This window comes from Prionailurus bengalensis, chromosome E1 (assembly GCF_016509475.1).
Source record: "Prionailurus bengalensis isolate Pbe53 chromosome E1, Fcat_Pben_1.1_paternal_pri, whole genome shotgun sequence".
In the NCBI taxonomy this organism is placed as follows: domain Eukaryota; kingdom Metazoa; phylum Chordata; class Mammalia; order Carnivora; family Felidae; genus Prionailurus; species Prionailurus bengalensis.
This window is the reverse complement of record NC_057347.1, coordinates 51856722-51865739: the sequence shown is the minus strand read 5'-3', so window position 1 is coordinate 51865739 and position 9018 is coordinate 51856722. Positions and strand designations below refer to the sequence as shown.

Here is a 9018-nt window from a genome sequence, read left to right as displayed (position 1 = left end):
TCTCATTTTCTGGTTATGTTTTGTTTTGTGTTTTGCAAGGGATTGAACTATTTCATTGCTGTCCTCATGGCCTTCAAGTTCAGAGCTGGGTTTTTTCTCTACAGTCATGCCAGCTTCATTCAGCAGCTACGTAGATACAGTGATCCATATCTGTGTGTATTTATTTATTTAGCCCTAAGCCTTTTTCAAGAATTCATACAAAATATTCCTGGTAAATGAGGTTTTTTAAATTTATTTATTTATTTTGAGAGAGAGGGAGAGATGAATGGGGGAGGGGCAGTGAGAGAGGGAGAGACAGAATCCCAAGTGGGCCTTGTGTTGTCAGCCCAAAGCCCAACGCGGGGCTTGGAACTCATGGAACTGTGAGATCATGACTTGAACAGAAACCAAGAGTCAGCTTAACTGACTGAGCCATGAAGATGCCCCATTGGTAAATGTGTTTTAATCGTTATCTTCCTCCTCTTCCACATCCTGGGTAATCTGGAAGTAATGCAACTCGTAACCCTCTTTACTGTTAGCAACTACACACAACCAGTCATGTGGATTATCCTTCACATATGTTTTGGTAAGAAATTTCAGATACCTTTTGGAGAAAGGCACCTCAGAAGTTAACAGTGATCTTGCTCTTGCCTCTTTCAGTGGTTACAGCCCCTCCATGGAGATTCCCAGCTTTGCCATTCACTTGGATTCTCTTTGCAGAAACTGCTCAAAATTGGCAGCATCCATGAGTCCATCTTCTACAGGGTGTGTGCAGTCAAGTGTAAACTTCAGAAGTTGATTCTTTATTTTTTTTCTGCCCCCCACCCCTGCCACAAGTTTTTTTTCCCCCCCGCAGGCGCCATGGCGGCAATGGAGGCAGAAAAGACAGTCAGTCATTGCATTATAATTTGTTGGATGAGTCCCATTTCTTTAGGACAAAAGGGACACAGGAGCTCAAGAAAACCAACACAGCACTCTCATGCCCTTGGTGATTGGGATGCTGTCTCCTACGAGTGGGCTTACAGGATGTGTATATACTTAAACACAGCATTTTCTTTGAAAGTGTATTCAGTTCTGTTAATCCATCCTATAGTGTGTGAAGTTTTTTGGAAGCAAAACCTCTAATGCTCTCCTACCTTCATAGCATGCTCTTTGCTTTATAAACAAAAAAAGACAAGGGGGAAGTTATAGGTTGAAGTGGAAATACATCTATATGTCCTAACACGCACGTAAAGTGGTAAATTTTAACACTATAACTAAGGATTTCACACCAATAATCTTCCAAGAAGGCCCCTCTGTTTTCCCCTATGGCGAAGAAAAGCAGCCAAGTTTCTCTTGTTCAGCATCTTGAAATGGGCTCAAGTTTGATCCAGTGGTATGTAACTGTAATGGTTGTGGAATATTGCTTAACTTGCCAAGCAATCAAGCATAGCCATTTGCTTGTACAGCATGGGGCAGACCTTTCTGGAAGCCTTATGTCAGGAGGGTGACTATTGCGTCTCTTCATAGACTCTCTTTTTTCTTATAACTTCTTGTACCTAGATGTCTGAATGCCCACCTGGTAATAAATTCCTTCTCTTTCTTCACCAGAAACATCACAGATTTTTTTTTTTTTTCAAACCAGGGAATTTAAAGGTTTCGGCAGAATAAAATCTCTCTGATCCCATTTTATTTGAGGCAGTGCCATAAGGAGAGAGGCAACAAAAAAGAGAAATGAAACCAGGAAGAAAAGGAGGAGAAACTAATATTATTGAGCAAATACTGTGTCACACACTGTGATGAGCACTTTACACAAGTCATGTCTTTACATTTATAACTTCTCCGTTAAGTTTATTTTACCCTTTGTAGATGAGCAAGCCAAGCTCAGAAAGGTTAAGCAAATTAATCAAATAGTGAATTGGAATTCGACAATTATTTAATCGCCTCTCACCCTCTGCCAGTGCATTCTATTAGCGTTATGATCTGTTTCAAACACCGTTATTTTATCAGCACAAACATATTCAGCTGACATACAAAATAACTAGACGAAATGATTGGCATAATGAAGAAAAGTAGCTTGCAGATTGACTTCTGTATCCTCAACCAGTGGCTCTTGCATTAAGTATACACATTCAGGGCTTGGCTGGACTTTCCAGGAGCATCTCCCCACTGCTGATTTGTAGGCTTCTCTCCTCTAGTGTCTCTCCAATGGCAGATCCAGTGCCAAAGCCAATCCATCAACTTTTCAAAGGATGCCAGAACTTTTCGTTCATTCAACAGTCTTTCAACAAGTGTTTATTGAGTTCTTTATCAGGCAGAGTCCTGGCAGGAAAGAGAGCTCATCACAGATGGTCCAAATGAAAAGATTTTAATGAAGGGTCGACTTAATGATATGTGGGCAGGGTTACAAGTAAAAATAGAGAAAGGATACAGTACCCAGAAATTAGGAGCAGCAGGAAGCCATTACACCCCCACAGTGGAAGGAATTAGAAGAGATTGCTTTCACGGAAGGAACAGAGTACTGGCAGGAGCTCTCTAGTTGTGGGGGGGACCCAGCTCCTGCTGGAGATGGACTGAGGCAGTGATAGGGCAGGGAGGACTACCACAGTCCTTCTCTCCTCCCTCCCTACACATCTTCATAGTGCCTCCCATTGGCTGAAGCACCCCAAAGCCATCTATCTAATGTTGGGTGCAGCTCACAGGGGTTTACCTCCAAGGGCACAGAGCAGGGCACAGAGGGCTGAAAATGGATCTGGGATGAGTTGGGGATGAAGCATTACTTGTCCAAGTACCCCCCAAGTGTCTGGCTCTAACCTAAGCACTAGGGATGGAGCAGTGAGCACAACAGACAAGATTCTGGACTCAGGCAGCTATGTTCTAGTGCAGGATGGAGACAAAATAGAACAAGGACAAAAAAAAAAAGGTGAATGCTGAGGAAAGCCATAGAATGTCCCATGGTGATAAGCACCAAGGAGAAAATAATGAAGCTGGGAAAGGGGTTTTGAAGTGTGTGGAGGGTAGAGTTTTAGGTACGGGCATCCAGAAATGCCCCTTTCCACCCCCAAAAGATGGCATTGTCAGAAGACCTAATAAAAAGGAGGGCATGAGCCGTACTGGGAAAGAAGCATCACATGCAGTGGGGACAGCAAATGCAGAGTCCCTGAGGAAGGCAAGGGCCTGGCCTGGTAACATGCAGCTGCAGACAGGTGAGGGAGGAAAGAGGCAGGTGAGATGGAGTCAGGGCTTGACTCAGAAGGTCTCTTTGACTCATGGCATCTTTCTCCATCCCATGGCTTCACGTTTGTGTTTTGTCTGTGACCAGACGCTGTACAGAGGAGGTAAAATTCTGATAGCAGAGAAAAGCTGAGAGGTGCAAGGTGATTCATCCATCACCATCTAGTATGGGCCAGTTCTCTTGTGGTAGGCCAGTTGACAGCACGCCTTCCGTTTATAGATTGGTTTTTGTTGGGTGTGATGCATATTCCTGTGGCAATCACCTTTGGCCAGCGTATTAGAACACATGGTAGACCATAGCGACCAATGCATAAGATGCAGTTTAGAAGGGACTGTGGCATTATTTAAGCTTCTCCAGGAGAAGCCATGAAATCAGAGAGTACTTGATTTTACTTCTCCTGTACCCTGGGCCTTTTAGGTTTTCTCTACCCTCTAAAATAGAGTTTCAACTGCAAATTATAAATATCTTAAATGTATGTATGAGCTTCTCATGACTAGTCATTACCACCTCTCACTTAGTATATTCATGCTTGTATGTATGTGTATATATGTGCATATCTGTATCTCTTTACATTTATAGATCTATCTATATACATATCTATTGTATACATATAGATAGATATCTTCTTAGCTTTATATATATAAATTTCCTTCCCAACCTTTTTTTTCTGAAAAATTCCTTTCAGCCATCAAGATTTCACAGCTCAGGTATCACCTCCTTCAGTGAAACTTTCCCAGATAAATCGAAGACATCTTGACCAGACTTTTCATGACGTCATGGCATTCAGTTCAGACAAATGTTAGAGACCTAATGATGCTGATTTGTGGTTTATCTCTTTACAGATCAATGATCCCAATTAGACTGTGACCTTCTGATGGCCAGAGATCCCTTATACCCTTTTGTGTTCCTGTCTTTAAAAAAAAAAAAAATTAATGTTTGTTTCTGAGAGACAGAGACAGAGTATGAGTGGGGGAGGAGCAGAGAGAGAGGGAGACACAGAATCTGAAGCAGACTTCAGGTTCTGAGCTGTCAGCACAGAGCATGACAGGGGACTGGAACACACAACCACGAGATCATGACCTGAACTGAAGTCATTGGGTTTGAACCCATAACCACGAGATCATGACCTGAGACGAAGTCGGATGCTTAACCGACTGAACCACCCAGACGCCCCTTTTGTGTTCCTGTCTTAGCAGGGCATATGGTTCATTGAACTTGATTAGAGCTTAAATTTATTTATATTTCAGTTAATTATATTCCAGTTATTTGACTAACTGTGAAATATTATATTTTATTATTATTATTATAATTTATTATTTATATAATTTATATAATTTATTATATTATATTTCAGTTAATATAGAGCACAATATTGCTCAGAAATAGAATTCAGTGATTCATCACTTACAACACCCAGTGCTCATCACAAGTGCCCTTCTTACTACCCATCACCCACCTAGGCCATCACCCACCCACTTCCTTCCAGCACAGAGCAGACTGTTTTTAAAGACAGGTGGTAGATAGGTAGATAGATAGATAGATAGATAGATAGATAGATAGATAAAATGAAGAAGCCTTATTCCTCATTACATGAATATATTAAATACATAGGGCTTATCTTAAATGCAAGTTTGCAGGACTGATATCCTCAGCGGTTCAATATTAAGAGGATGTGCCAATGAGATCATGGATAGTGCTGTCAAACGGACTCTAAGTTTTAATTTACTAAAAATTCCAGAAAACAGATACCTCGAACATAGATAATTTGTTGTTGGCCATGAAGCAACCACAGGATACCCCAGCTTCCCTCAAATCCAGTGGCCTTGCTGAACCTGTCATCTGGGAGGTCTTTGTGATTTTATCTTATCTCTATTTGAGAGTCATAAAGATGAGTAACTAAAATGTGGTTAATAAACCCCAGCTGGGCATTTTCTAGGTGAATAAACACACCACTTTTTCTACTGTTTTTTCATGTGGAAATGATGAATAGGACTCACAACTCTTGTTTTCATTATAAGTAGAAAAGTAGAAATAATATCAAGTTATGATACTTGAGGTTGTTATAAAGTGCTTTAGAGACACCCTGAAAGTTTCAAATAATTATAGCTCCCGTAAAATTTTTATGGCTGCCTGTGGATTTTCATGATCAAAGAAAAAGTAAACAGAGAACACTTTTAGCTCAAAAGATATTCAGACCCTTATGATTTTTTTTTGTTGTTGGCTCTCCCTCTATTCCTAAAAGAGTGATTAATAGTTTCACAGTGTAAAAGCACTCATATCTGAGATTAAGTAATTGGATGAAATTGATTCCTGAATCTAATCTTCGTGCACCCCAGGCATACTGCATAATATATTATCTTGGTGATTAAAAATACAATGAGCTAGATATAAAGAAAGTTTTCCAAAAACTTCGAGTTACCAGTTTCATTCCAGTCCAGCTTATAGATTTCAGCTCCATGTTTTTTCCTTTGCTAAAAAGTACATTATTACTACAAATAGTGGAATTTGAAGAGTTATAGATTAGATTTTAGTATCATTAATATTAGTATCTTGATTTTAATAATTGTGCTGTGGTAATACAATAGATTGTATTTGTTTTAGGAAATAACAAACTGTTTATATGAGTCAAGAGGAAACATGTCTTTTCAATGGTCCAGAAAAAAGATTATGTGTATATGTGCATACATACATAGGCATATGATGTGTTTATATGCATGTACACATATATACATGTGCACAATTATATACACACCCATATACGTATATGTGAATAGATGCATACACACCTTTATGCATGCATCCATATATAGATTTATGAAATACATACATATTGAATATACATACATGAGAAAACATATCCCATGCATATATAGACAGCATACATATATGTACATGAATGTACATACATATGCATATTTTACCTATTTTATCACTAAAACATGCTTTACATTTCCTATGTTTTACATAAAGATATTTACATATAGTGACTCTGAGTGACTAATGTATAAGAATCCTTTGCACTGTTTTGAAACCTTGATATGTCTGCAATCACTTTAAAATTAAAAAATCAAAGCATTTTAAGGCAGGTTGGAAGTGCTTCATTCTACCAAGTGTTCTAGAAGCAGGTAGAGGATTGGGGCGCCTGGGTGGCGCAGTCGGTTAAGCGTCCGACTTCAGCCAGGTCATGATCTTGCGGTCCGTGAGTTCGAGCCCCGAGTCAGGCTCTGGGCTGATGGCTCGGAGCCTGGAGCCTGTTTCCGATTCTGTGTCTCCCTCTCTCTCTGCCCCTCCCCCGTTCATGCTCTGTCTCTCTCTGTCCCAAAAATAAATAAAAAAACGTTGAAAAAAAATTAGAAGCAGGTAGAGGATTGAATCCACATACAAAGACTTGGCTTTGTGCTGAGGAAAATTGTGTTTTTCAGACCCTAATTGCATTTCTAGTTCTAGTCAGCAATTCTATGGAAGGTGTGTAAGGAACAAGAGTGAAAGAAGCTTTTACAACTCAGAGTAAGGAAAATATATATACTTATATACACATAATTCTGATCTAGAGTGGGTCCACTTGTATTGTTTTAACTGAGATAAACTTACGTAACCATTTTAAAGCATATAATGCAATGGTATCTATAGCACATTTGCCAGATTGTGTGACCACAGCATAACCAAGTTCCAAAACACTTTTATCCCCTCCCCACACCCCCTACCAAAACAAACAAACAACAACAACAAACAACAACAACCCACTTTCTGTTAAACAGTAACTTCTCTATCTTTGGCTACCACCAATTTGCTTTGTGTTTCTATGCATTAACCTATTCTGGATATTTCACATAAATAGACTCTTACACTCTGTTGCCTTTTGCATCCGGCTCCTTTCACTTTTTGAAGTTCATCCATGTTGTAGCATGTGTGAGTACATTGTTCCTTTCTTTGGCTGGGTAATATTTTGTTGCATGTAGATACTATATTTGGCTTACCAGGTTATCCGTTGGAGGGTATCTGGTTTGTTTATACCTTTGATTATTGTGAATTGTGCTGCTATGAACATTTGTGTTCAAGTATGTGTTTGAGAACGAGGTCTCCATTTTTGCTGTGTATACCTAGGAATGGGGCTGCTAGGTCATGGAAACTCTATGTTTAACTTTTTGAGGAACTGACAAACTGTTTTCCCACTAATATTGATGTTAGGGGCAAGACACATGAACTCATGATCCAGCGATAATCTTTACATTTAAACAATTGTTTTGTACATCTGGTAGTTGTTTAAGGCCATGTCTCATACAAACACCATGAGCAGCACTTGGACATTTCACTTAAATCTATACTAAGCCCTCAAGGAATTCTCATTTTAGAATCAGAATTTAGAACAAGGAAAATGAGTGATCAGGAGTAGAGTATGAGGGTTTTATATGTAACCTACCATGTTTCCCAAATTTTCAAATCTGCTTGCTTTCTGAGTCATTTTAAGAACCCTACAGGGTGGGGTGCCTGGGTGGCTCAGTCGGTTAAGGGCCCGACTTCAGCTCAGGTCATGATCTCACAGTCTATGAGTTTGAGCCCCGTGTCAGGCTCTGTGCTGACAGCTCAGAGCCTGGAGCCTGCTTCAGAGTCTGTGTCTCCCTCTCTCTTTGCCCCTCCCCTGCTCATGCTCTGTCTCTCTCTCTCTCTCTCTCTCTCTCTCTCTCTCTCTCTCAAAAATAAAATAAAAAACATTAAAAAAAAAGAACCCTATAGGGAAATCAATACAGGTATCATTTTAAAAAAAAGTTATAGAAGTATAATTAACATACAGTGTTATAAATTGTGTTATATACACAATTTCATGTGTACAATATAATGATTCAATAAGTCTGTATATTACTTAGTGTTCATAATGATAAGTATACTCTTATTCCTATTTCATCCATCCCTTCACTTCCCTTCTGGCAACCACCATTTTGTTTTCTGTATTTAAGGGTCTATTTGCTTGTTTATCTCTTTATTTCTTTGTTCTTTTTTTTTTTAAGTTTCACATAGGAGTTAAATCACATTGTATTTGTTGTTGTCTGATTTATTTAATGTAGCATTATAACCCTTAGATTCATCTCTGTTGTTGCAAATGGCAAAATCTCACCCTTTTTATGGCTGAGTAATATCCTATTGTATATACATGCCACATGTTCTTTATTCAGTCTTCCATTGATGGATGCTGGGGTTGCTTCCATATCTTGTCTATTGTAAATAATAATGTCAAAAACATAGGGGTGCATATATCTTTTCGAATTAGTGTTTTTGTTTTCTTTGGGTAAATATTCAGTAGCAAAATTCCTGGATCATATGGTAATTTTATTTTTATTTTCCAAAGAAGAAAATGGCCAACACACAGATGCAAAGATGCTCAACATCACTAATCAGGAAAATTCAAATCAAAACTGCAGTGAGATATCACCTCACACCTGTCAGAATGGCTAGAATCAAAAAGACAAGAAGTAACAAGTGTTGGTGAGGATGTGGAAAGGAACGCTTGTGCACTGTTGGGAGGAATGCAAATTGGTGTAGCCACTGTGGAAAGCAGTATGGAGGTTCCTCAATACACACATCTTTTTTTGTTATTTATTTAAATACAAGTTAATGAACATATAGTGTAATAATGGTTTCAGGAGTAGAATTTAGTAACTCATCACTAACATGTAACACCCAGTGCTCATCCCAACAAGTGCACTCCTTAATGCCCATCCCTCATTTAGCCCATCCCTCCATGCAACACCCCTCCAGCAACTCTCAGTTTGTTCCCTTTGTTTAAGAATACATCTTATGGTTTGCCTCACTCTCTGTTTTTATCTTGT

General features: G+C 39.0%; 1 pseudogene; it reads right to left on the bottom strand.

Annotated features, from left to right (window-relative positions):
- Positions 1-441: 441 nt before the first annotated feature.
- On the bottom strand, positions 442-876 carry LOC122484687 (annotated as a pseudogene).
- Positions 877-9018: the final 8142 nt, after the last annotated feature.